Raw genomic sequence first — 27,014 nt, forward strand, 5'->3', positions numbered from 1 at the left:
CATGTTTCCAATGCTTTTCAGACACTTCGATACCATAATGTTTGCACAATCTCCAGTGTAACAATCTCACCACATTATTATGCCTTTCAGTATACAGTCCCTCTGCCATAAGAGAGTCGCAACCAGCAATAAGGTGTGTGACTGTTTCCAATTTGGTTCCACAAAACCTACATATATCTATTTCTCCCACATGTTCAACAGACTTAGTAAACCAACGTGTACGTAGCCCACTGTCTTGGGCTGCCAATATTAACCTTTCATTTCTTGATGTAAATTCACCTCTCCTTAACCATTCCTGTGTTCATTCTTGATCAACATGAGGCTCTTCCAGAAGTTTTCTATACTTGCAACTATACTTATGTTTTTTCCACATTTCTTGCCTTATCATCTGATCCTTCACCTTATATTCTTTCTTTTGTTTTTTAGCACATTCAGTTGTTGCCTGATTTTTATCCACTTTTGGTTTGATTTCTATTCCTGCTTGACGTCGATATGCTTCTGCTAAATTAAGCAGAGATGTCATCTTAGATTTATTCTCCTCATGTTTCAAAACTTTCACCACATTTGGATCTTGTGAGGTCAGTAGATATGTGTAGAGTCCCACGATTGTAGAGCTATACATGTAATCAATTTCAAGGAGGCCCATCCCTCCTTCAGAACAGGGAATATATAATCTTGGTATAGACTGATTTTTATAAATCATTTGGTGAGCATGAAACATCCTTCTTGTTTTAATATCCAATCTATCCAACACTTTTTGGGGCCAGTCAGTCACTCCAAAACTATAAGTTAGGACAGGAAGAGCAAACTGATTTATAGCTTGGATCTTGTTCCTAGATGTCAATGCTGTTTTCAGGATTAATTTAAGTCTTCTAAAGTACTCCTTACTAAGCTTTATTCACATTTGTTCATGTTTTATTGCTGATCCTTCATCAATTCCCAGGTATTTATACACCTCCTCTTGCTCAAGTTCTTTTATATCACATTCTTGCCTCAAACTGATGTTTTCCTGGTGCTGCAATTTTCCTTTTTTAAAGGTTGCTTTTGCACATTTATCAAGACCAAATGACATTCCAATATCATCTGAAAAAGTTTTGACAACCTGTAGCTGTGCTTTCAATTCCTCATCTGATGAGTTATACAGTTTTAAATCATTGACAAAAAGAAGATGAGAAGTCATTAGACTTTGTTGTTTTCTAGAAGCCAAATTATAGCCATGACCTAAGCTGTTAAATAAACAGTTTAATGGATTAATGGCAAGGCAAAATAGCAACAGTGACAGGGAGTCACCCTGGAATATCCCCTTTGGAGTTTTATTCCTGGGATAATAATCTGTCTTTTATCATGGCTTAATTGCAAAGTGGTCTGCCACTGTTTCATGGTTACTGTAATTTAGTCAATCAGTGTAGGATGTACCTTATACATTTTTAAGCACTCTTTTATCCATGAATATGGGATACTATCAAATGCTTTTTTGTAGTCAATACATGCCATACTTAGATTCTTCCCTTTCTTACAGTTCTCCACAATAACTTTATTTAACAACAAATGATCTTTTGTTCCATATGACTTTCTTTTATTGCCCTTTTGTTCTAGTGCCATAATTGAGTTTTCTTCTAAATGACTATAAACTCTGTCAGCATCAATCCCCATGTATAGTTTATATGTCATCGGAAGACAAGTTATTGGTCTATAATTTTTAGGGTAGCTTGCAGGTTCACTCTTAAGCAAGAGCATTGTTTTTCCTGTTGTTAACCAGTGCAGTGTTTGTTTGGGGTGTGCATATAAATAGTTCTTACTCATGGCTAGATCCTCATGTAAAGAAGTTAATACTTTAAGCCAAAAATTAGGTACTGCATCTGGGCCTGGGGTTTTCCATTTAGAGTCTTTTCTCAACTTTGTTTCAATCTCTCTGGTTGTTATTTCATCCCATTTCATATCCTGTACCTTTAAACTTCTTATTCTTTCTTTTACTTCTTCTATCCATTTAGCATCTTTGTTATGTTCCACAGGATCTTCATAGATACTTCTCCAAAATGTATCTACTTCCTCTTTTTTCGGCGGTCTATCAATTCCTTTTACCTTATTTCCCAATTCTCTATAAAACATTTTTGGGTCATCAGTAAATTGCTTATTTTGTGTTTTTCCCTTATATTTATCTTTGTATATTCTGAGCCTTTCCGCCTGTTTTGAAATTTTTAGTTTGTTATCAACAATAGTGCATAATAGATCCTGGTCTGTTCTAATACTGCACATTGCTTTTATCACATCTATCTTTCTTAATATTTTTGTTGATCTGTTCCCTCTTCTATAATCTTCTAACAATTACACTTCTTGTCTTAGCTACTTTATAGTTTTCTCTATTCGATATTTCCATGAAGGTATTCGCTTGCTCCCCCTTTTCCCTCGCTACCCTATGTTCCTGTGGTAGAATTTTATCAGTTATTAATTTAGCAGCACAGTAATATATTCTGTTTACTTTTGTTATATCGCATGGATCTCTATTGGCAGTCCTAATTACTGTGTTCATTTGCTTTATTAAGCTTCTGACTTTTTGGGTTTTATTAACCTTCTGCAGTCTATTTCTCATTGATCTTGATATATCTGTCTTTGTCTTTTAAATCAAGCAACTCTTGTCTTAACTCCTTTTCTTCCATACTGAGGGCACATCCTTTGTTTTCCGTTTCCTCTGGGCATTCTATAGAAAGGTCTATAGCATCTTCCTGTGGCACATTCTCTTCAATTTCATCCTGTGTCATCCATTGCTCTATCATATGGGAACTCACTGGCCTATCACTCCTCAACATTGACTGCATCAGAGTTTCCACAGTTTCCTGTTCCTTTCCTTGCTGTCTAGCTTCAAGTGAGAGTATTTGATATTAGGGTTTTCCTCACATGTAATACGGATTGGGTAATATATATGGCAGTATGTATATGTGAGGCATTCTATGTAGGACAAACGTCGAGGTAATTAAAACATAGAATGGCAACACATATTAGTGACATCAATTGTAAAAGAACATATAGTGCATTATACAAACATTATTTAGAACATACTGGAGCACATTTTATTTTTGTGGATATAGATAGGATTTTTAGTGATAGACTAACAACTGCTAAAAAATATAAAATGTTGGACTATAAAGAAAGAATGTGGATATTGAAATTAGGGGTACTTTATAGACCTGGATTGAATGAAAACTGGTAAAAAAAATGTTGTATAAGTGGTGTATAATATGCTGAGTAAATTGTTATAAAATACAGTCACTATTATTTTAAATAAGCACTATAAAGTTGGAATATGTGGTCACTTCCTGTTTTATTTTTGCATTGAGGATGCCTATATGGTGAAACCAGTTTGCTGTTAGACTTATTATTGAGGCTGTCCATGTGGAATATTTGCATTTTGCAATAAATTGATTCTATACTGATCCTGCTGCAGTTTTTTTGGTAGTGTATATTTTTCACTACAGCACTAGTACCGAGGTGTGAGCAAGTGCTGGGGAATTGTTGGTGTTACTACTTCTTGTCTGTGCACAACTACAGCATCTGGGCTACCTTCGGTTCGTGCACCAGCTGAGTGGAATATTGTTAATCGTTGTGAGTGCCGACCGAAGGCTTCCTTGCTCCAATTTTAGCATATTGATATGGTTTGGATCTAACTAGTGGATTATGGCAGCAGGGTTTGATTTACATATATTTTTGGATAATTTGGCCTAAGATAAGAACGACGTCACAATGTTTGCAGGAGAGGAAGAGATGACAGTGAAACCACGAGATGTTTCCGAGGAGGACATAGAGAAGAGTTTTAAACATTTAACTGACTGTTCCAAGAAATTTAGAAGTTATATTTGGCATATTAAATTGTTAAAGGCATATCTGAAAGCTGATATAGTGCTGAGAGGTTTGCGAGTATACACTGAGCCAGGTGTGGGTAATGAAGATGTTACTTTTATAAAGAAATGGCATGATGTCCAAAAGGTAACTTCTAAAATGTTTTTAGAACTTTTGGTGGAATATTACGATAAACATCTAGGTGCCATTAACTAATGAGGTAAATATATGTTATGAGGAACTAGAACATTTTTTAACTGATGTGAATTTTGTGGCGAGGAACAATAAGTTTGTGCAGGAAATGGAAGCCTTTGAGAAAGAATTACAGGCACGTAAACTCAAAAAATATACTAGAGACATTAATGACTTTAAAATAAACTCTATGTAGACCTGGAAACAGAAGAAAAGATCAGTTTGGTTTGCAGAATTAAAGAAGGAGAAGAAGGAGGTTGTTACAAAGGAAGAGGGTGAGCTCGATTTTAAGGAAGCCAAGTGTGAATGTTTTTGATGGGGATTCAAGTACATCTGAATTCTCATCAAACATGACAGATACTGACGCTGAAATTTTGGACAGTTATGGAAGTCTATCACCAGTTCAGAAACAAAGTAAAGGTCCTTTATATGGGCATGAAGAAAACATAAACATTGATGCCATAGAACAGAATTTCAGGCAGAAATTGGAAGTACAACATTGCCAACAATATTAGAGCCATGTGATGAAAATAATTTGGTGGTGAATTTAACATCTCATACCCCAACGAAACACAAAAATAATGTGCTAAATAAAGGTTTAAATTGTGTACCTGCTTTTTATGCATCCCATGTTTATGTGGTAGCTGATGTGAAATGTTTCTGTTGTTTTTAAATTTAAAATTTTATTATAGTAATAGACCTAAAAATGTAGCTGCACCTATGTTTAAGTTAAAATTGACTTTCCTGCCTCCATACCACCCTTATGTTAAATTATTTGAGGAATGTAGTTTACGTGACTTACATTTAGGTCAAAATGAGATTTTTCAAAATGTTGACACTAACTTGAGTATTGAACAGAAGGCAGCTTTATCTGATTTATGTGATAATGACAGTTTGGCAGTGGTTAAAGCAGATAAAGGAGGGGGAATAGTACTGTGGTAATCTATTAATTATGACAGAGAAGTTATGCGACAGCTTAATGATCCTATATTATATATTAAGTTGCTGTTTGATGCTGGACAAGATTTTAAATCAACAGTTGATCCATTTTTGGACAATGCAGTTAAGGAAGGGATGATTACTAAGGAAGTGGGTGAACAACTAAAGGTGGATAACCCAGAACCATCCTCTTTTTATAATTTGCCTGAAAATCCACAAGACAATACTTAATCCCCCTGGTAGACCTATTGTTTCCAGCATAGAGTCATTGACTGAACCTCTATCTATACTTTTGGTAACATGGTTAAGACCTTTGTTGCCCTTGATTAGGGCTAGGATGGAAGATAGCAATGACTTTTTAAAACTCATGGATGATATTCAGGTTTCAATACGTGCATATTTATGCACATTAGATGTTCAGTTATTCTATACTAGTATCCCACATGTTGGTGGGTTGGCAACTGTGAAACACTGGTCAGAAATTTCTGGATTGTATAATGAGACACAAATAGAATTTTTATTGCAAGCATTAGGGTTGATTTTGGAACACGATGCATTTTTCTACAAGACTGATTGCTTTTTATAGATAAAAGGTACTGCAATTGGTACTAATTTTGCACCGATATATGCAGATGTATTCATGGGGTATGTAGAAGCCAGATGGATATATCATGATTCTAACAAATATAAGCAATTCATTAATATGTGGCATAGATACCTTGATGTTTGTTGGTACATATGGAATGGTACAGTTGAAACATGATACAAATTTGCTGGATATTTGAATACAATAGTTTTGTTATCAAATTCACTGGTAAAACTGAGTCATTCAATATTGATTTTCTTGATGTGAATGTCTCAGAACTAATAGATGGTGCTATGGCAACGAGCTTGTTTCGTAAGCCCTTTACGAAAAATGCAATACTTGAAGCCAACAGTTGCCATCCTATACATGTCAAGAATAATATACCCAAGGCATAATTTGTGAGATTAAGGTGACTTTATAGTACTAACCAGTGTTTTGAAGATGACGCAGAGAAGATGGAATCCAGAATTTTAAAAAGGGGATATATGAAGGATTTGACATCTAAAACACATGAATTTAGTACTATACAAGAGAGGGTCAATTTGCTAAATTCAAGTGGAGCAGATAGGGTAGGAAGTACCACAGCACAAAAGTTCCCCATTGGCCATTTTTTTTTCAATTATAAAGGAATTCCCAGTACTATTCTAGCATGTCCAAAGGTCAGTTGTCAATCTCCTCTCCGGTCCAGCTGGTGAATCTGGGAATCTTGAGGCAATGTTACAACTGCCTCATGTACACAGACAACCCTCTCCTCCTCCCAACAAATTCCAACACATGTGAGAGATGCATCCATATAGCCAAACTGGAGGCTAAGCTCTCTCAACTCAGTACTGGCGTAACCAGTCAGGAGGAGAAGAAAACCACACTCACTACAATTCCAGTCTCAGATAGACCTACCACGGCAGCAAACCAAACACATAAACACACAAAAACATACTCGGAGGCTCTAAATAAAAATCTGCCTAAGCAGCAGAGACCTCCAAAGCAGACACCCAAGCAACCGCTACCCCAAAACAAAACACGTACAACACATAGCTCACAAAGCCAGTGTGCCAAACAGTCACAGCCCTTAAGGCTAAACAACACACCTGATACACTTGTAATAGGTGACTCTATCGTCAGGCACACTGACGTCCCGCTCACCAGGCTGAACAAGGAGAAGGTCATGGTGAGCTGCCTGTTGGGCGCTAGGATCCGCCACATAACACAAGCACTCAGGTCACTCCAAGGCAAGTACAAATATGACTCAGTCATTGTCCATGCTGGTGTGAATGACCTGAGATGTACCTCCCTGGACTACATGAAAAGAGACATAGAGGAGCTCTCTTTGCATGTGGCCCAGGCCGGTATGACCCTGACCTTGAGTAGCATCTTACCCTCACCAAGAATGATGCCACAATATGAAGACAAGATGATCAATTTCAACAATTGGCTTAAGTATTGGTGTCATTCAAAGGGATCCAATGCCTGTCAGCCTGGGATGACATGTTTGACATGTCACGATGCTTTGCTAGGGACAGCTTGCTCCTGTCACCCCTGGGCTTTCGGATACTGGCAAAGGCTCTTGCTACCCCCATAGTGCCTTTTTTAGGCAAGGCTCAAAAGACAAACCCACCTCCATAGGTATCACAAGGGATAAGAAACTAAGAGTAATGCTACTCAACGCCAGAAGTCTAAACCTCAAGATGAACACACTCAAAACTCTCCTTAGCATGGAGAACATCGATATCTGTGCAGTAACAGAAACCTGGTTCAAGGCTCCCAAGAGCACCCCAGCACTACCAGGTTATACCTCATACCATGCTTTTCGGCCCCAAAACTTGGACCGAACCACAAAAGGAGGGGGAGTATCAATATTTGTCAAAGATACCCACACCTCCAGGTTGGTGGCACAGCACGAAGCATCAGAGACTATCCATGTGCAACTAACAGTGGGTAAAACTGCCTTCCAGTTTATAGCCTGCTACAGACCACCCTCCCAAACCCAGGAACCCCACTCGGCCTTCCTGAGAACACTGGAAAATATGAAGGTCTCTCCAAACACCATTATATTGGGCAACTTCAACTACCCAAACATAGATTGGGAGCATTACTCTAGCTCCAACACCCTAGCCCAAAGGTTCCTAGAATTTATAAACTCATATGCTATGGAACAACTTGTTACCACTCCCACAAGAGGGGAAAACATACTGGACCTGATCATCACCAACATGGGGACTCTATGCTCCAGACCAGAAGTGTATCCCTCACTGGTAAGATCAGACCATAAACTAATCTCACTGGATATTCACATCCCAATCCCACCTCCTGCCCAGAAAACCACAGTGAAAAACTTCTCTAAAGCAAATTTCACACTCCTCAAAACCGAGGTGGAATCCTTCAAAGACCCCGGGCCTGTGGAAAATATGGCCCAGACTGCAGAATCCTTTATAAATGCATTCTATGAACACCTTCAGGAATGCATGGATCATGCAATCCCAAATAAAACCAAGACCCAATCCTCCAAAGGCAGACGTCCTGTCTGGTGGACCCCAGCCATAAACAAACTATACAATAGAAGGAGGAAGCTACTAAATGATAGAGCAAAATCCCAAAAAGGGAAGCATCTCTGATCAGTATTAGCAAAAAACTACGGGCACTCATAAAATCGTCTAAGGCCAGCTTTGAGAGAAAAATTGCACAGGACACGAAGGATAATCACAAGGCTTTCTTTAGTTATGTTAGGAACCTGGGTGGGAATTCCCAGATATGCTCAGAATTAGTCCAAAATGGCAAAAATACACCAACCCACAGACATTGCCAACATCCTAGCTGACAGGTTCAGCGCAAACTTCTCCCCTCCCACCAAAGGGCAAATATCTATCCCAGCAGAGTGCTGCCCCCCTGACATCTCAGATGCTCAGGTAAGAGCCGCCCTCTCCAAAGCAAAAAACACAGCATCAATGGGACCAGACGGTGTCCCGGGCTGCGTCCTACATGAACTCCAAGAAGGGCTAAACCCAAACATAAAACTACTGTTCAATCTCAGCCTTACTACAGGATATGTACCCAAAGAGTGGCGTACAGCAACAGTGGCCCCTCTCCACAAAGGTGGTGCCTCAACGGATACTGGAAACTATCACCCTATAAGCCTGACTAGCTTGGTCTGCAAAGCTATGGAAAGGATCATCGTGGACCTCATAAATAAAGATATTGGGGACCTACAGACACTAGATCCTACCCAGTTCGGCTTTGTTAAGGGCAGATCCTGCCTCTTAAACCTGGTTGATTTCTTTGAAACAGTCACCAAGGCCATTGATGAGGGGAAGGTGGTCCACACAGCCTACCTGGACCTCGCAAAAGCCTTCGATACAATACCTCACTCGGGCATTATAGATAAGCTCACCAGCTTAAATATAAACCCCTATGTCACTGGATGGGTTGCAGACTGGCTCAAGGACAGAACCCACATGGTTAGAATTGCTGGAGCCATGTCAGACTCCAAACCAGTTACAGGTGGCGTCCCACAGGGCTCAGTCCTGGGGCCTCTCTTGTTCAGTATATATTTCTCGGAGGTACAGGCCAACACGGAAGGACTGTGGCTGACCAAGTTCACAGATGACTGCAAACTGGGCGCCATAATCGACTCTCCAGCCGACACAACCATCCTCCAAAAGGGCCTCATAGAAACAGACAACTGGTGCCAGAGTCATGGCCTCAAGATAAACGCCAAAAAGTGTGTAGTCATCCCCTTTGGCAAAAACAAAGTGCCCACAAATTGCTACATGGGTGGTAATCCATTAAGTACAGAAGGAGTAATTAGGGACCTGGGGACCCAAGTTGATAGCAGTCTCTCATTTGACAACCACATGGCCAAAGTGGTTAGAAAAACATTTTATATATCCCACCTAATAATGAAGGGATTCACATCTAGATCAGGGGAGGTCATCGTGCCTCTTTACTCATCCCTCATCAGGCCCATAATTGAGTACAATGCCCCTTTTGGGATGTACCTTACCGGACACCTGCGGCAACTGGAGGGACACCAGGAGTACCTCACCAAGAGGATCAAAGGGCTCAACAGATGCCATATGCTGCCCGGTTAAAGAAACTCCAGCTCTACTCAGTGGCATACCGCCTGTTCAGGGGCTATCTGTGCCTGACGTATAAAGCCATGTCCAACCCGGAATTAATGGATGTGCTGCACCTCAGAAAATCCAAATCCCATCGAGCTACGCGCTCGAGAGACTTGAACCTCAGCACTGAAATGGATAGGACATGCTGGAGGGACAGATTCATAACCCAGAGGCTCCCTTCACTCTGGAATAAAACCCCGTCCAGGTTAGGCAGAGTCCCTCATTGACTCTCTTCAGGAGGAATCTTGATGAGTGGATGGGAGATCGTAGGTTTAACCCGGGTATCACTTCTGTGTCACTGTTAGACAGAGGCACAGTATACTAACCTCGAAAAAGGGCATAGCAAAATTAATTTAAAATGGGTGGCGAAAGCCAAACACATTCTGGCTAGGTTTATAAATGCCCTAGGGCAGATAGCCTAGTATGAACCTATGAACCTATGTATTTAAAATACTGTGTTAAAAACTGAAAATATACCATGTATATACACATATTTTAAAAGAACTGAGAATGTTGCTCCAAACAACTAATTATTCACTTTCAAGACCTGATTTTGTAAATAAATAAACTCAATAAATGGTAAAATTTATGTTATGTATAAATAAAATATATACAATAAAACAACACCATCTACTGGTAAAAATAAAATCATTCTTAAACTATAAAAATACTTTTCCAATATTTACCTAAGTTGTGATATGGACTATATAAAGCAAATAATGGGAGCCTTCATTATTTAGTACTAAAACCTTAAAATATTGTGAACAAGTGTAATGTTAAAATTTAGAAAATATTATTAAATAATATTTATAAAATCCATAAGTAATATAAATAATTATTTAAAAAGTGTCTTAAAATGTTTTAAAAAATGTGAATGATGTATATATATATATATATATATATATATATAAACACATTTTGTTTCGTACATTTTATAATTTAGCAGCCCTTAATTTCAAAACGGGCTTTACAGATACCATATCACTGAGACCTGAGGAGTGACTGGCGTCTAAAACCAATTGCCAGTACAATTCCCTGTATTCTAAACGGGTCTCCCAAGGGCCAGCCCTAGGGTCTGTAGGGACTACCTCAATGACAAAGAACTTAAAATTAACTTTTTCACAGCTTAAAGTGCGTTTAAATAAAGCATTCTTGTCATTCTTTTTCCTCATATCATAGCCGTGTTCATAAATTCTTTGTTTTAACCGTCTCTCAGTTTTTTCCATAGTTTAATTAGAGCAGTTTCATAAATCTGTGTCATGATGTTTTGTGTGAGACATAGATTATATATGTAGGTAAGAGGAAGGCATAGATGCTCTCTGCAGTGATATATGAACCAGGAGGTTTATATTGTCAGATCCAGAAGGGGGTATCAGTGGAAATAGTTTCAAGAAGAATAGAGACTTTTCTGGGATGTATGCAAAGTACTCATGTAATTAAATAGTTTTATATCTAAAGTAATCTTTTTTCTTTAGGTAAAAGTGCCTACTTTTTTGTTACTTTCTGAATCATATGACACCCATGTGATACTGTTTTATACAAGAGGGTCATTACTACTGAAAAAATATATTTTTTTTATTTGGACCACAACACAACTCCAGAACTCCCTTCTGTTTTTTTTTTTTTTTTTTTTTTTTTATCAAAATGAGAAAGATATTTTCCCTGTACTTTTACTGAGCTCAACAAGAAGTAGATATGCAAAACACTTTCATCCTGAAAAAATACTGTGTTGAAGCAAAGCTCTGCCTTTATTACTGCTCTGTGCACACATTTACTTTTATATTGGACTCAACCTCATTAGCTTTCTTGTACATGTGCATGTTCCTGTTCTTTGTGGCATTATCATCACTACTCACCTTTCTATTCATTATCTCCTCCTTTCTCTCTGCTAGTAAAAAAAAAATTTTTTCTAGAGATAACATTATTATAATTTTTACTTTCTATGGCATTCGGCTCTATTTAAGGCAATACACTTCATTAATAACACTTTGTTGTTTTAGTTATAGGTATTGATATAGACACATAACTGCATACACATATCTATTTACATATTTATACTCTATTTATATATACACTTGTATTTGTTGTTGATTATATTTTAATTTCCATATACTTGCATTACAGACACCTTATGCTCTTTCAGCATTATATTTATGGCTCCTTTCCTAACTTAAAATAGTCAGCTTTGCTGCTCTAACACTGATGCATCTTCTTTATTTCATAAAGTTACCGCGTTCCATTGGATGCGCCTACATTTCAAGATACTAGTACAATCTAGATGATTTTGATTTATGTTTCCATTTATGAGGATATGTATCTTCTGTTTTTTGTTTGGTTTTTTACACATACTTTAAAAGTTATATGTTGCTTGGTCTTAAGTGGTTTCGTACTAGATTTATTCGTATTTTTATTTGCATTTCTATAGTAAGGTTTGGCTAGGTTTATAAAACCATCTAACCGATTTTATTAAGGTTTTAAAAACATGAATATTGCTCACAACAATTATGCATTTATGCCATTTCCTTAGGTAGGAAAAGTCTAGAAATGTTTCTTTTTGTATAACTCATTGTAGACACTTATAACTAGTTCCCGCCTAATGAACTGTGTTTTATGGTAACCGTAAAAAAGTCTCCCATTGTGATATACCTGTTAGAGTTTAGACTCGCAGAGATCTGTTTGCTTTTTGTGCATTTAAGTATAGAATTACTGATGAAATGCAATAAGTTTTTTAATCATCTGAATGTTAAACATTCTTAGTTTATAAGTTGCATTAAGAGTTCTATATAAGTTATATTTTAGATCCCATAAATATTCACAATGAATGTAATGCCTCTGATTGTCTGATGACATTGCCGTTTTAAATAATGATTGAAGTACCTAATTATATAGGGCTTGGCTTTTAAACAATGTATTATTTAAGCACTTTTGTGTAGGGTTTTCATTGTCTGATGAAGCGTGGCTGTGACCTTCACCCATTATATCTACATTAAAGAAGAGTTTTATATTTTGATTGTTTTTTGGAATTGTGTCTTTTGGAACTGTATCTTGGAATAGCTCCTGCACTTCAATTTATTAACTGACTACATCGTGGTGAGATCAGGTTTCTGCTTTTTACATTGTATTCGTTTGTGTTACCTGGTCTCTTGGAGCTGCAGTTACCTCTTGGTTTTTTTACAGTTTTATTTGTGTGGTAACTGCTCTACGCGATGGATTCTACAACTGTAGAACTTGACTACAGACCAGAGTCGAGGGAATTTTCAGCTATACCAGAAGGACTGCTGCATCATGTCGCTAACCCTTTATTGGCTTTGGAACTAGGTGGGTCGCTTAATACTCCTATACCTACTTTACCTGAAGAAAACCTTGCAGATTTCAACTTGACTATGAAAGAGTTTGAAGACAAGTTGTACCTACTACAAAGGTATGCCTGGCAAAGGCAACACCTTGAAGCCTCTATACACCATCGAGGAATGCGCGTTTTTGTATGCCGTCGTATGGGACTAATCATCCGGTGCTCCTGAAAAAGTGGCAGGACCTAAATATTGAACAAGGCTTCAGGTATATGTCACTTTTAAATGAATATTTTTACCACTTGAGACTAAGTTACGCACTGAAATAGATATTACTCACAAAAATCTGACTGACAAGTTTAAATCAGACTATGCTAGAAATAGACTGCAAACCATTTTCTCACAAGTGAATTCTTTTAGTGAGAAATTAAAACAAATAAAATTGAAAAAGTTGCAGAGGGACTTTAATGATTTCCAAACAGGTCAGATTTTTGTCTGGCCCAGGCATAACAATGCACAAACTCAAGCGCAAAGGCCAGCTTCTCCGATACATACTAATGATAATGTCACACATCATAATGTTGCTTCTTCATCTGCTGGAGATTTAGCCCTGCCTACTTTGTCTACAACTGACAATACTTCTGCTCAATCTAGTGAGACGGATTTTCCTAGACTAACTGCTTATTCTGCTACACCACCTCCTAACCAATTAGCCTTTGCTAATATACATAATGACAATCGTTTAGGTGCGAAACCTAAAGTTGTTCAAGAAGCAAGTCGTTTTTTACCTTATCCCATAAAAACACACCACCAACTCTCAAAGCAGAGGGCCAAGAAAAGGAAAATTTCGAAGAGATATGGAACGACACGAAGGCAAAGGATGTGACTGACATATTTGTCAATTTATCTAATTATGACATGTGTTTATCTGATGTTAGTTTGATCAATAAGGGCTTAAACTTTATACCAGCACAGTGTAGTAACTTGGCTGAAGTTTTATGTGAGCTACGCATTTTTTGTAGAAGTATAGCCCTTAAAATGTTTTTTAAAAACACCACTACAACACACAGCAATGTACCTTTACATCCTGACTCAGTGATTCTAAGACAAAAAAGTAATTTTTCACCTCCACTACCCTTTAGCTTAGATTGTTTCCTAAAGGCCTGTGAGAGAGATTTCTATAAACTTTTCTCTAATAAAAAGAACAAAATAGCCTATGTAAATTTAACATCTAGTGAAATGGCATCCCTGAGGAAATTCAAGCAGCTCTCTGATATCACCTTTAGACCTGCTGATAAAGGTGGTGGAATCATAGTTATGAACACTGTGGATTATATTACGCTGATGTTAAATATGTTATCTGATCGAGAAACTTATTCTATTATTTCCCAGAAAAAAGTTTGCTCTATTATAACTAATGTACATGCAACTTTACATGACCTTCTAATGTGCCGACAAATCACGCCAGAAGAGTATAAATATTTGTACATTGAGTTTCCCACTACTCCTACAATAAAAGGTTTGCCAAAGATTCATAAACAAGTACATCCTATACCTCTTAGGCCTATAGTTTCAGGTTGTAACTGGGTAACTGCCACTATTTCTTCTGCTCTCGAAAAATTCCTCAGGCCAGTAGTGGATTCGGTTCCATCTCTACTAAAAGATACTTATGATTTGCTAAACAGCCTTAAAAATGTAGCATTGAATATTGGGACTGATGAGTATATGCTAATAACTCTAGATGTAAAAAATCTTTTTACGTCCATCCCCAATGATTTGGGTTTGGAAGCAATTAGAGAATTACTTGTTAGAGATACCAACTTCTCAACTGATAAAGTCATTCTAATTTGTCAACTACTGGATTTAGTGCTCAACAATAACATCTTCATGTTTGATGGTACTACGTATTTGCAGACATGGGGTGTAGCTATGGGCACCCCATGCGCAAATATGTATGCAAATTTAGTAGTTCTGAATTGGGAAAAGGAACATTTGTTTACTAATCCTGCTTTTGATAAAATCAAGTTCTACAAACGTTTTGTAGACGATGTTCTCTTAATATGGCAGGGTACCCTAGAGGAATTTACATATTTTCTACACCATTTAGAAACCACTACCACTTATTTGAAATTTACAGTGGAAGCCTCTATGAAACAAGTAGAATTCTTGGATGTTTCCCTGACAGAACATGGAAAAATTACATCTTCCATTTTCAGGAAACCCACATGGACTAATACACTACTTCATTTCAGTAGCATGCATCCTAGGCATATGTTCCCAGGAATAGTTAAGAGCCAGTTCACTAGATTGACCAGACTTTGCCAAGATAGTATAACTTTGGAAAAAGAATCTGACTTATTAGAGAAATTCTTTTTGGATAGAGGCTATGATTTTAAGCTTGTTAATTCCATTAAAAACAACACTATACATCCTACAGATTCTACACCACATATGGTTAAGAAACCCATTTCTTTTATATATAAAAAGATATTATAAGAATACCATATATCATAAAGTATACCAGTGATGTGAAGTGTTTGGAGAATATTATACGGAATAATTGGAACATATTGCAGACTGATACTTCAGTAACTAATTTGGTGGGTAACTATCCTTCTTTTTTGTACAAAAACTGTTCTAATTTAAAACAAATCTTATGTAAAGACTTTGTATTAAATGCTAAGAAATCTACCCCAAATATGGGGACAGTTCCATGTGGTACTTGTACCAGGTGCAAATTGATTTGTTCTGACTTAACCTTTATTCATTCTACACTAGGTTTTACCTATTATGTTAATGTTTCAGCTACCTGTCAGACTAAAAACCTGGTATATTTAGCAACCTGTACAAAATGTACTGCATTTTATATTGGATTGACTAAAGAAGACTAACTGATCGCATTTACGATCATTTAGATAAAGAAAGAAATAGACACTAACGCACTAGCTCAACATATAATAAAATTCAAAGAACACACTTTTTCATTCAGGGTACTTGAAAAAGTAACTCTGAACCGGCGATAATTATCAACAATCTAGCCAATTAAAGTGGATTTTAAAATTCAATGCTCATAGTTACCCCGGACTGAATACTTCAGTTTCCATCAAACCTATTTTAAATAATAGAAAACGTTAAACCTTATGATTAAATTTTGATGTATGTTCCTTAATCCCAAAATATCTCTAAATTTTGTTATAAGGTACATAATTTAGTATTCTCATTATAACATTAGCTTATTAATTATTATTCTTCACTCATTATTTCTATTCACTATTTATATAATTTTCTTTATCACATTCTATATTTCATGGGTAATTAGTACCTTTAGTTAAATCAATATTTTTAACTCCCATATGTATATACTTTTTATATATATACATGTTCTGGAATCAAATTAATTTAAACTACTATATTTCTTTAGTTTTAAGATATAAGAAATATTCTGTCTGACATATTTTATTTTAATTTTATTTTTAGAATCTTTTGCATATTCAACTTTAATATAAAGAACTTTACATTTCCATTAAAACTGAGGTTTTTAAAATTATTATTCATTAATTATTATTTATGCATTCATTTATTCATTTAGTATTCATTAATCATCTTCTAACAATTTCCCTAAACAAATAAAAAATTTTTTACAAAAAATGTTTTAGCTTATGGATATATAGACTTTAGTAGTTTATAATAAATGGATTTGATTATTCATTTGTATTTGACCTATTTGATCTACATGTTTCCATATGTTCATATTTTTATAATTTTCTCTATTTAAGGCAATACACTTCATTAATAACACTTTGTTGTTTTAGTTATAGGTATTGATATAGACACATAACTGTATACACATATCTATTTACATATTTATACTCTATTTATATATACACTTGTATTTGTTGTTGATTATATTTTAATTTCCATATACTTGCATTACAGACACCTTATGCTCTTTCAGCATTATATTTATGGCTCCTTTCCTAACTTAAAATAGTCAGCTGATGCATCTTCTTTATTTCATAAACATTTCAAGATACTAGTACAATCTAGATGATTTTGATTTATGTTTCCATTTATGAGGATATGTATCTTCTGTTTTGGTTTGGCTAGGTTTATAAAACCATCTAACCGATTTTATTAAGGTTTTAAAAACATGAATATTGCTCACAACAATTATGCATTTATGCCATTTCCTTAGGTAGGAAAAGTCTAGAAATGTTTCTTTTTGTATAACTCATTGTAGACACTTATAACTAGTTCTAATGAACTGTGTTTATTGTGATATACCTGTTATGCATTTAAGTATAGAATTACTGATGAAATGCAATAAGTTTTTTAATCATCTGAATGTTAAACATTCTTAGTTTATAAGTTGCATTAAGAGTTCTATATAAGTTATATTTTAGATCCCATAAATATTCACAATGAATGTAATGCCTCTGATTGTCTGATGACATTGCCGTTTTAAATAATGATTGAAGTACCTAATTATATAGGGCTTGGCTTTTAAACAATGTATTATTTAAGCACTTTATATCTACATTAAAGAAGAGTTTTATATTTTATTGTTTTGGAATTGTGTCTTTTGGAACTGTATCTTGGAATAGCTCCTGCACTTCAATTTATTAACTGACTACATCGTGGTGAGATCAGGTTTCTGCTTTTTACATTTCTCTCTGCTAGTCTAATTTTTAGTTTCTACACCTTAAAGTGTGTTGCACATATGTGCAACATGATTTTCTTCTCCTCCCCAATTTACTTTAAAGGGATTAGTAAAGTGCTGTAATTCAGCTGTGAGGATCTTTATCTCATCCACAATGAAATGGTCTACAGTTCAAGGTTTTAATTATTTTCTGTAGTTCACTGTCCACTTACTATTCCATTCCATGGTCACACTACCTTTTCCCCTCCCCTTTCATTAGAGTTGCTAACCTTTCTCATGCCTGGTAAGGACAGCAAACCTGAGGAAACTGTTGCACTGCCTATCCTCTTACAAAGTGTCAGTATTCGTGTCTCACCATATCGCATATACTTATCTTTCATGCTAGAAAATCAAAACATTACAAATTCTGTTCTGACACCAGGTCCCTTCTGCCTAAGTTGGAGATAAAGGATCCCACGGCATCCATCCATGCAAACCCTTTTTCCCATTTTTACACATGAGATGAGAGTGTTACTTTAACAGTGACAATCATCTAGAGCCAAGGTTCATATCACCTGGTGGCTAGCCCTGCCGCAACTGTTCTTCTGTACCACACACTCACATGCACACACTCGCACCTATGGCTTATTTAGAGTATCCAGTCCACCTACTGCACGTCTTTGGAATGTGGGAGGAAACCTTAGCGTCTGGAGGAAACCCATGTGAACACAGTGAGGGCATGTAGACTCTGCACACAAGGCACCCCAGCTGAGAATCGAACCAGAGAACCTGTTGCTGTGAGGTGAAAACACTACTCATTGCACCTACTGTGCCCCCCTGAAAGACCTATGGCATTTTTCAAAAAAAGAGTAGGTGAAGTTCCCCTGTACCCAAGCCACATTTCCTTTAATTAGTATGAGTACCACCTCAAATCTTCCCTGCAAAGAGGTTACTAGCCTAGTGGAATTAACCCGGTCAACAAAGGAAAAAAAAAACATTGTTACATTTCCATTGTTCTTAATTACAGTTTATAAACAATGTAAGTTATTACATCATTTGTTCCATTGTTCTTAATTACAGTCTATAAACAATGTAAGTTAGTACATCATTTGTTCCATTGTTCTTAATTACAGTCTATAAACAACGTAAGTTATTACATCATTTGTTCCATTGTTCTTAATTAAAGTCTATAAACAATGCAAGTTATTACATCATTTGTTCCATTGTTCTTAATTACAGTCTATAAACAATGTTAGTTATTACATCATTTGTTCCATTGTTCTTAATTACAGTCTATAAACAACGTAAGTTATTACATCATTTGTTCCATTGTTCTTAATTACAGTCTATAAACAATGTAAGTTATTACATCATTTGTTCCATTGTTCTTAGTTACAGTCTATAAACAATGTAAGTTATTACATCATTTGTTCCATTGTTCTTAATTACAGTCTATAAACAATGTTAGTTATTACATCATTTGTTCCATTGTTCTTAATTACAGTCTATAAACAATGTAAGTTATTACATCATTTGTTCCATTGTTCTTAAATACAGTCTATAAACAACGTAGGTTATTACATCATTTGTTCCATTGTTCTTAATTACAGTCTATAAACAACGTAAGTTATTACATCATTTGTTCCATTGTTCTTAATTACAGTCTATAAACAATGTAAGTTATTACATCATTTGTTCCATTGTTCTTAATTACAGTCTATAAACAATGTTAGTTATTACATCATTTGTTCCATTGTTCTTAATTACAGTCTATAAACAATGTAAGTTATTACATCATTTGTTCCATTGTTCTTAAATACAGTCTATAAACAACGTAGGTTATTACATCATTTGTTCCATTGTTCTTAATTACAGTCTATAAACAATGTAAGTTATTACACCATTTGTTGTGACAGTCACATAGGGTCTGGCTCTGCATGTATTGACTGCTTACAACAAGACCTGCACAGTTGTGCTCAGCATAACAGCGGGTGTCTCAGCACATATTAAACTCAGCTCTTCACATATCCTTCCCAGCCTGACACCTTAAAAAACAGAGCTGGTATGTATATCCCTGTTACTCTACTAACTGCATTATAACATTTGTTATTGTAAATATTGATGGCATTAAATAAGACAACTTGGAGCTCTTCTACCTGGGCATCCACTGAAAAGGGTACCTGTGCCCAATCGGACTTTTCCAGTAAACAAATGTCAGTAAATAAATAAATAACCGTTTCCTTCCCTCTTTCCTTTCTTTATTTTCATTCATTTCAATTCCATTTGGATTCTACTTTTGGTCAGTCATCCTGCTTAGACTGTTTGTATACAAATCCTTAAGGAACCACCCTCCTCAAGCTGCTCTTATACAAATCCTTAAGGAACTGTCCTCCTCAAGCTGCTCTTATACAAATCCTTAAGGAACCGCCCTCCTCAAGCTGCTCTTATACAAATCCTTAAGGAACCACCCTCCTCAAGCTGCTCTTATACAAATCCTTAAGGAACCGCCCTCCTCAAGCTGCTCTTATACAAATCCTTAAGGAACCGCCCTCCTCAAGCTGCTCTTATACAAATCCTTAAGGAACCGCCCTCCTCTTATACAAATCCTTAAGGAACCGCCCTCCTCAAGCTGCTCTTATACAAATCCTTAAGGAACTGCCCTCCTCAAGCTGCTCTTATACAAATCCTTAAGGAACTGCCCTCCTCAAGCTGCTCTTATACAAATCCTTAAGGAACTGCCCTCCTCAAGCTGCTCTTATACAAATCCTTAAGGAACCGCCCTCCTCAAGCTGCTCTTATACAAATCCTTAAGGAACCGCCCTCCTCAAGCTGCTCTTATACAAATCCTTAAGGAACTGCCCTCCTCAAGCTGCTCTTATAAAAATCCTTAAGGAACTGCCCTCCTCAAGCTGCTCTTATACAAATCCTTAAGGAACTGCCCTCCTCAAGCTGCTCTTATACAAATCTTTAAGGAACCGCCCTCCTCAAGCTGCTCTTATACAAATCCTTAAGGAACCGCCCTCCTCAAGCTGCTCTTATACAAATCCTTAAGGAACCGCCCTCCTCAAGCTGCTCTTATACAAATCCTTAAGGAACCGCCCTCCTCAAGCTGCTCTTATACAAATCCTTAAGGAACCGCCCTCCTCAAGCTGCTCTTATACAAATCCTTAAGGAACCGCCCTCCTCAAGCTGCTCTTATACAAATCCTTAAGGAACCGCCCTCCTCAAGCTGCTCTTATACAAATCCTTAAGGAACCGCCCTCCTCAAGCTGCTCTTATACAAATCCTTAAGGAACCGCCCTCCTCAAGCTGCTCTTATACAAATCCTTAAGGAACCGCCCTCCTCAAGCTGCTCTTATACAAATCCTTAAGGAACCGCCCTCCTCAAGCTGCTCTTATACAAATCCTTAAGGAACCGCCCTCCTCAAGCTGCTCTTATACAAATCCTTAAGGAACCGCCCTCCTCAAGCTGCTCTTATACAAATCCTTAAGGAACCGCCCTCCTCAAGCTGCTCTTATACAAATCCTTAAGGAACCGCCCTCCTCAAGCTGCTCTTATACAAATCCTTAAGGAACTGCCCTCCTCAAGCTGCTCTTATACAAATCCTTAAGGAACCGCCCTCCTCAAGCTGCTCTTATACAAATCCTTAAGGAACCGCCCTCCTCAAGCTGCTCTTATACAAATCCTTAAGGAACCGCCCTCCTCAAGCTGCTCTTATACAAATCCTTAAGGAACCGCCCTCCTCAAGCTGCTCTTATACAAATCCTTAAGGAACCGCCCTCCTCAAGCTGCTCTTATACAAATCCTTAAGGAACCGCCCTCCTCAAGCTGCTCTTATACAAATCCTTAAGGAACCGCCCTCCTCAAGCTGCTCTTATACAAATCCTTAAGGAACCGCCCTCCTCAAGCTGCTCTTATACAAATCCTTAAGGAACCGCCCTCCTCAAGCTGCTCTTATACAAATCCTTAAGGAACTGCCCTCCTCAAGCTGCTCTTATACAAATCCTTAAGGAACCGCCCTCCTCAAGCTGCTCTTATACAAATCCTTAAGGAACCGCCCTCCTCAAGCTGCTCTTATACAAATCCTTAAGGAACTGCCCTCCTCAAGCTGCTCTTATACAAATCCTTAAGGAACCGCCCTCCTCAAGCTGCTCTTATACAAATCCTTAAGGAACCGCCCTCCTCAAGCTGCTCTTATACAAATCCTTAAGGAACCGCCCTCCTCAAGCTGCTCTTATACAAATCCTTAAGGAACCGCCCTCCTCAAGCTGCTCTTATACAAATCCTTAAGGAACCGCCCTCCTCAAGCTGCTCTTATACAAATCCTTAAGGAACAGCCCTCCTCAAGCTGCTCTTATACAAATCCTTAAGGAACCGCCCTCCTCAAGCTGCTCTTATACAAATCCTTAAGGAACCGCCCTCCTCAAGCTGCTCTTATACAAATCCTTAAGGAACCGCCCTCCTCAAGCTGCTCTTATACAAATCCTTAAGGAACCGCCCTCCTCAAGCTGCTCTTATACAAATCCTTAAGGAACCGCCCTCCTCAAGCTGCTCTTATACAAATCCTTAAGGAACCGCCCTCCTCAAGCTGCTCTTATACAAATCCTTAAGGAACCGCCCTCCTCAAGCTGCTCTTATACAAATCCTTAAGGAACCGCCCTCCTCAAGCTGCTCTTATACAAATCCTTAAGGAACCGCCCTCCTCAAGCTGCTCTTATACAAATCCTTAAGGAACCGCCTTCCTCAAGCTGCTCTTATACAAATCCTTAAGGAACCGCCCTCCTCAAGCTGCTCTTATACAAATCCTTAAGGAACCGCCCTCCTCAAGCTCCTCTTATACAAATCCTTAAGGAACTGCCCTCCTCAAGCTGCTCTTATACAAATCCTTAAGGAACTGCCCTCCTCAAGCTGCTCTTATACAAATCCTTAAGGAACCGCCCTTTGCTCTTATACAAATCCTTAAGGAACTGCCCTCCTCAAGCTGCTCTTATACAAATCCTTAAGGAACCGCCCTCCTCAAGCTGCTCTTATACTAATCCTTAAGGAACTGCCCTCCTCAAGCTGCTCTTATACAAATCCTTAAGGAACTGCCCTCCTCAAGCTGCTCTTATACAAATCCTTAAGGAACCGCCCTCCTCAAGCTGCTCTTATACAAATCCTTAAGGAACCGCCCTCCTCAAGCTGCTCTTATACAAATCCTTAAGGAACTGCCCTCCTCAAGCTGCTCTTATACAAATCCTTAAGGAACCGCCCTCCTCAAGCTGCTCTTATACAAATCCTTAAGGGACTGCCCTCCTCAAGCTGTGAGCATGACAGCTTTTTTACTTCCCATATAAGCCATAGATGAAGGTGGTGAGCTTGAGGAAGGAGACATTTGCATTTTATTGAGCTAGCGTATATCATTAGTAGAAGCATGTTTTGCTACAAATGCTCTGCAAGTTGAAATCACCTCCCATATATTTTAGAAAGAAAACAATAGATTAAGACATTTCTGCTAGACCTACCAAGTGATTGGTAGAGAAGTGCTTACTGGCTTCTGCCATCAGTTCTTAGAAATGATTGTCCACCTTATTATAGAACCATGGATCCAGATCCTCTTCCTTTTGGTTAGCACTTCTGAATTCTTGTTTCTGAAAAAGGGCATAACATTTTACTCTCTGCTATGCCCAGATGCCAGTGATACCAGCCTGTATTTCATCCTGGTAATCCGTTTTCCGTCCATTTTCTGATCGGCCATATTATCCTTGACCAGTAATAAGGCTGTAATAGTTCAGTGATCAATACGCTGTCAATCATTGGGAGGCAGAAGGAAACCATAACCCCAAGTGAAACCCACATGGATACAAAGAGGGCCCACACAAACCATGCAGAAGGCACCTCTGCTGAGGATCAAACTAGAGAGCCTGTTGGTTTGAGATGGCAACATTACTTACTGTATCCCACTTATACTGGATAAAATATTTCCCTGTCCATATCATTGCATCATGACCATAAATCTGACTTCATTGCAAGGTCACAACATGGTCATACAAGCGGAAATAGCACTGTGTCCTCCTGACCTGTATGTATGGATGGATCTATTTTATTTAATAGAACATAAAAATGTTTGAAAGCCAAAAACATTGATCCTGAAAAGGCAGAAAATAAAACTGAAACATAAATAAGCCCCATTGCACCCCCACATTCCTAACTAATTAACTATACCAACTCTAAGATTGCACAACAGGGTAGAAAAGGCAAATATCTCCCCTCTCTGTAGTATAATCTCCCACATACAAATGCAGAAATTCTTTTTTTTTGCTGTCATTTGTTCGATATTCTGAACGTTTGAACAAGGGAATGTTAGTTCTAATAAGTCACATAAAATGCTTCTGACAAGCTACCAGACTGCAGTGTAAAGGCAGCAATGCCTTCTTCAGTATAGAATTGTATAATGAGAGGGCAGAATCCTTAGCCCTTGGCTGTTGCACTATATTTCATTACTGCCCTGTTTAGTTTAGTTCTCTTTCACTTTCTGAGCTGTTACAAGCTGAAGCTGACCATTACAGGACTTGTACAGCAGGTATACGATTGCTGTGGGTGAAAACCTGTGTACAGCAGGTGTACGATTGCTGTGGTTGAAAACCAGTGCTGTTGAGATAATCACAGCTCTCATCTCACATTCAAGTACAATGAAAGTGAAGTGTTTTGTAACATGTTTTTGGGATAACTATATACTCCAACAGAAGAAAATTAACAAAATCAGATGATAATATTTTCATATGTATATATGTATATATATATATATATATATATATATATATATATATATATATATATATATATGAGTCACTCATTTGTTTGAATGTAAAAAATATTGAATGTTCATTGATCATATACTTGAAACATCAAACTGGCTTTTTTGCCATTTGCTCATATTTCCCTGGATCAAGAGTTAGTCCTTTCCCCAACGCTGAGCAATCTCCAAGTCAGTATATATAATGTGCAGGGGTTGTGCAAAGTTCAAAGTTGTGGTTTTTTTTTTTCAATTTTTGTTACATGTATCGATATATATATATTTCTTTATTGTAATACACTTTACCAAACATCACAATATGGCTAAGATGCATGGTTTTCTGAAGAACATTTATCTGCAGATCTTAATCTTTCAGTAAGTATTGCAACTTGGAATGTGGATTAAAGTGGTAGCACTAAAAACTCACACACAGCACTAAGCTTTGCACTAAAAACTCACGCAGAGCACTATGTTTTGCAGTAAAAACTCACACAGAGCACTAAGTTTTGCACTAAAAACACACACAGCGCTAAGTTTTGCACTAAAAAAACTCACACAGAGCACTGTTTTGCACTAAAAACTCACACACAGCACTAAGTTTTGCACTAAAAACTCACACAGAGCACTGTTTTGCACTAAAAACTCACACAGAGCACTGTTTTGCACTAAAAACTCACACACAGCACTAAGTTTTGCACTTCCATGACCTCAGCGCTTCCATTTCACTAGGTGACTTTTGTCACAGCTACTTCTGCAACTTTTGCTTTTGAAATGATAAAAAAAAACTAAATAAATAAATAATTTTTGCTAATCTTATGTTGGATGTTAAAAATAAATATTTTCCAAACCAAATAGTTCTTTTGTATATATTTATTTTACTTTATCTTGTTACTTGTGCTATTAACAGGTATTTAAGCAATATAAAAAATCTTTGATGCAATAAAATGCATAAAGCTAAAGTACAGCATTTTTGTTCACAAACGTGTGTGTTTGTGAAATTATGTGTGTGTCTGTGTGTTTGTGTGCATGTGCATTTGTGTGCACACATGATATGTGCAACCTGGAATGAATATGTGTTAGTTCTTTGTCTTGCAAGAACGCTGTATCTCCATACTCTTGTGCCATGTGTTTGTGAGGGGTGGGTGATGTAATGTATCACCTGGAATGAATGTGTTAGTTCTTTGTCTTGCAAGAATGCTGTATCTCCATACTCTTGTGCCATGTGTTTGTGAGGGGTGGGTGATGTAATGTATCACCTGGAATGAATGTGTTAGTTCTTTGTCTTGCAAGAACGCTGTATCTCCATACTCTTGTGCCATGTGTTTGTGAGGGGTGGGTGATGTAATGTATCACCTGGCCCAGCAAAGCAGCTATCAAGTCCAGCAAGAATTTAAAATCAGTAAATATGTAAAGCAGCGAAAACAGTGGCACCAATTCTGCAAAATCCACAGATCTTTTAATTTGTGCATGTGACAAATGAGAATAAAGTGATCAACTGTTCAATGAGTGAGCTCGAATCGGTCCTTCTCTGGAATTGGAGACTCAATTATCAGACAGCGAGTCCTTTCCAGCAAACTTGCATCAAGGTTCTCAGGAAGGCTGAACAGTATTATTCCCCTTGTAAATGGAACAAGACCTCTGTCTTTTCTGTATTTTTTAAATACAGACCAATCCAGTTTGTTAATCCAGGGGTACTGTCCCAGCCTTTCATAAAATATTAAAGGCATGCTAACCACAGTTCCTACAATATTCAGTGATTTCATAATTTCTAACCTGATCTCATGCGCTCCCATAGCCTTGCCACTTCAGAACTGTTTAACTGTCACAGTGACATCATCCACATGAATGGACCTAATCCCAACAATTACTTCCAGAACTTCTCCTTACAGGATGGCATTACAACAGGCTCAGAAATTCCTCACAATGTTCCAGTTCATAATATTGCATAAGCAAATATCACCTTTTCTGCATTTCTCTACTGTACATGAGAATAGCATGCATAATGAACCCCATATTACTGCCAAACCATACAAAAGCACCACCAATCTATTCCCAGACCTGGCCTTCCATTCATTGAATCCTGTATCTTCCTAACCTGTTGGCACCTATCAGTCAAATCTGGTGATCCCCTTGATTAGATAGCATTGAGTAGAAGGCATCTTGCTTTAGCATAACCTCCTTCTTCACCAGTGGTGTCCACCAGACGTCTGCAGTTAATGCCATAACTAGCAGTAACGACCTTCCGCCACAAGTGTACCTGCTGCTACCTTAATGAAACAGGCCCTCAATAAGGTCCATTTGGACTCCATATCACTAGCCTCTCCTTGTACAGATGGGAGAAACTCTTGTGGAAATGTGTAAGTTAAACCTGTCTTGCACAGATGGTATATGTTGGGTTTTTCCAGGATACACTCACTACATGTTTGGAACATCTGGATCTATCTAGCCACTATGTTGAAGATCTGACCCAGCTTACAATCCAGTTGTAATCAGTGGACAGGTCAACACTTCTCTTGATCTGTGTGTCCAGAACATATGGTCTTAGATTAGACTTAATGAGTATAAAGTAGGAATCAAACCTTGGTCTTCAGGTACTGTAACATGAAGTCCACTTAATGAGTATAAAGTAGGAATCAAACCTTT

Source organism: Protopterus annectens, chromosome 3.part1, assembly GCF_019279795.1.
Source record: "Protopterus annectens isolate FY-2018-M chromosome 3.part1, PAN1.0, whole genome shotgun sequence".
NCBI lineage: Eukaryota > Metazoa > Chordata > Ceratodontiformes > Protopteridae > Protopterus > Protopterus annectens.